This window comes from Procambarus clarkii, chromosome 29 (assembly GCF_040958095.1).
Source record: "Procambarus clarkii isolate CNS0578487 chromosome 29, FALCON_Pclarkii_2.0, whole genome shotgun sequence".
In the NCBI taxonomy this organism is placed as follows: domain Eukaryota; kingdom Metazoa; phylum Arthropoda; class Malacostraca; order Decapoda; family Cambaridae; genus Procambarus; species Procambarus clarkii.
In genome coordinates, this window is record NC_091178.1 from 41727589 (window position 1) to 41731166 (window position 3578).

Sequence of the window (3578 nt, forward strand, 5' to 3'; positions counted from 1 at the left end):
CTTTACCTTGTATCTGTTTCCACCGAGTTTGTTTGGGGCGTTCTTCAACATATCAGCAATACTTGTCTCAACATCTCTTTCAGTTGCATTAGTGTGGGTGTTGATACAGGCTTCTGGAAATTTATAAGAATTAATTAATATATATAATTATAATTCACTTTGCTATTCCCCATTCCACAGTCCTCTCGTCCTTCCCACTTCCCTGTCCCCACATCATCCCCACTATTCCCACTTCCCTGTCCCATCGTCCTCCTTACCATTTTCTCCTCCCCTGTCCTTCTTCCTCCCCCACCATCTCCCATTCACCTGTCCCCTTTGTCCTCCCCAGCATTCCCCTGTCCCCACCATCCCCAACTCCCCAGTCCCCTCGTCCTCCCCACCATTACCCTCTCCTCTGTCCCCTCGTCTTCCCCACCATACCCCCCTCTCGTCCTCCCCACCATTCCAAACTACCTCATCCGATGCATTCTATAATGGTCTGATGCTTCCATCAGAAAATTGGGAACATCAAATGATCTGATATTCCCATCACTGAAAAATAAGAACAGCTAAAAAAATGAAATGAAAAAAATAAAAAAATAAACTATACTCATGAAATGAACAGTATGGTAAACAACACAGCTCAATTTCAATGCAATGTCACACAAAATTATTAAATCGAAATGAAAATAAATTGAAATCTATGAAAATTCAAATTATCAATACAATCGGAAATATTGAAATAATATCGCAACATAATATAGTGTGGGTTGCTCTTACGTGCAACAGACGGTGCTGTTTTTCAAAAAAGGCATGGTTTTACCTGTCACAAGTGTGGCATCTATACTTATACTCACGAAATGAACGGTATGGTAAACAACATAGCTCAATTGCAATGCAATGTCACAATAACATTTAATAACAATAATAACAATAACATTTAAATATAATTTAAGATATAATCTAGAAGAAAATAAGAACATTGAAACGGTTCATGAACTCGATTTCAATAAAGGACACTATGGGGAACTTTGAAAAACAGTTAATGAGTATAATTAGACAGACTTGTTGCTAGGCAGAGGAGTAAATAATGAGATATGGCAAATTTTGCAAAATATACGGCACACAAACATTCATACCCAAACAAAGCAAAATGCTAGGTAAGAACAAAGCAGTTGGCCCGTAGGGGAAAGGAGATACCCACAAGACTGGAATACAAGTCATTAACAAGCACACAAGTACTACACTACACAACAACCGCACTACTACCAGAACTGGACGAATCACTACCAAAACAACACATTGCACATCACTACCAAAACAACACAACACAACACAAGCATTGGCAAAGAATTATAGACCAGTTGCACTAACATCCCACATAATAAAATTATTTGAGAGTGATCAGGAGTCAGATTACTAGTTTTATAGAGACCAATGACCTCCACAATCCAGGCCAACAAGGATTTAGAGCAGTTTCTATGATCGAGCCACTGAGATCTATAAAGAATTCTGATCAAGAAAGAGATCTAGGGGTGGTTTTAGATAGAAAACTATAACCTGAGGATCATATTAAGAACATTCTGCGAGGGGCCTATGCTACACTTTTTAACTTTAGAATTGCTTTTAAATACATAGGTCAAAAAGTTTTAAAAGTTTTAAAAGTTTTTTAAACCTCTCGTGTATCATGAGTGTGTTAAAGCATCAGATGGTGCATTCAGATGATGAATATTACCTAGTTCCTTCATCTGGGAAGAATGAACACATATTGGTGCATTCGGATGATAAAAACTAACTACTGTAGTTTAATTGATCAACAGACTGTATATCATATGCAGACTGTATGTGGATCTGCGGGCCACTCCAAACAACAGCCTGGTGGACCAAGCTCCACCAGGGCTAAAGCACAAAGTGATATAGATGTGATAGAGAAACTAGGTCAAATGGAGGAGTAGGTCTGTATATTAAACAGCACCTGACGTGCACAGAGCTACTAAACTCAATGTGGTGGTAGAGTGGTGGGGGGGGGGGGGGAAACATTGCAGAAAAAACAAAAATACAATTTGGTCAACAAAACAGCATTGTTTAAAATAGAAGACATGGGTTGTCATTTTGGGGGTAAGGTAGGTTACATTGAGTTAATTAGTTAGTACTTAGTTTTTATCTTAAACTGGTTGGGAGAGGTACAGTGTTGCTGTGCTGGTGAAAGAACACCTAAAGGTAAATTAAATAATGATTGCGAATCCACAAGAAGTTGACATAATATCGCTAGAGATCTGCAATCAGGATGATAAACTTTCCTTAAAGAATTTGACAAACACTTGCTGATAGGACATGAAGTAAATGAAATGTATGTCAAGTTTTGTGAAATATATGATAAAAGCACAACAAAATTTGTACCAAAGGAGAGATGCAGAACTAGGAAAAGGGGTTTGTTCAACAGAAATTGCGAGAGGGCCTGAGACCCAAACACACACAAATGGAATCAATATATAGCAAGAGGCCAAACCCCCAAACATACAAGCGATGCAAAGATGCGAGAAACAGCAGCAGCATTAAGGAGAGGGACTTAAGGACCATAAATAAAGTGTGAAAATAAACTCGAGTAAATTTTTTTAACTACTCTCGACAGTGAAGAAAAACAAATATTCAGACGATTTGTGTTAGAATCATTAATCTTACACTTTCGGTCATATTCAACAACACAAATACATACACACACATTCCTGTTGCTGTAGCAAGTGAAGAATTACACACACAGATCACAATAACGTGATGCATCAAATGAACAAATCCACAAGGGCCGTGACGAGGATTCGAACCTGCGTCCGGGAGCATCCCAGACACTGCCTTAATCGACTGAGCTACAACAGGGTAAAAGGGTTGAAACCGAAGTTCTACTGAACTTACTGGATCCCATAGCCTCTCCGAGGCACAAACCAGGCTTTTACACAACCCCCCCCCCCCCTGCACCCGAGCTATGTCAACAGGCCATTCTCCCTCTTCGCCCTTCCGAATGCACCATATCAGTAAATTTTTTAATAATCTTTTAAAAATAGTAAATGCCACTATTTTTGCAAAATTATTACGAGATCTATTATTCTATAGAATAATGCATATAAATGCATATATGCATATAAATACAAAACATAAATACAAAACAAGTAAATGTAAATAATTTTACCTTGCACCTAGATCCACCAAGCCTGTATGGCGCGCGTTTCAGTACTTCGGAAATCTAGAACTATCTTGAATCTCTAATCTGCAATGAAACAATACATATTATTGCACTTACCAAAACATGGATGAATGTAGAAAATACAGAACTATTAGCTGAATATCAAATAAATGGATTTAATCTATTTCACACAGATAGATATATTACACCGTGTATATTAGGTAATACCTAACATACACGCCTCCACACACACTACATTTGAAATGTAGTCTCAAAAAGACTACATTTCAACAGCAAAGATTACTCCATAAAAAAATAATTAAATTATTGACCAACATGAGAGAGGGTTAGCCAACATGAGAGGGTTGTGTTGATTGCCTGAAAATATTTAAATTGTGTAATGTATTGAATGGCATTTTTC

The 3578-nt window shown here is 37.7% G+C and overlaps 1 long non-coding RNA gene across 1 annotated transcript in view; it reads right to left on the bottom strand.

Moving 5' to 3' along the window:
- LOC138369757 (uncharacterized) overlaps positions 1-3241 on the bottom strand; it is a 4366-nt gene extending 1125 nt beyond the window's left edge. The window contains exons 1-2 of the long non-coding RNA XR_011229925.1: positions 3164-3241; positions 7-113 (exon numbers count right to left, since the gene is read on the bottom strand). This is a non-coding gene — a long non-coding RNA (uncharacterized lncRNA). The remainder of the gene's footprint in view (positions 1-6; positions 114-3163) is intronic.
- Positions 3242-3578: the final 337 nt, after the last annotated feature.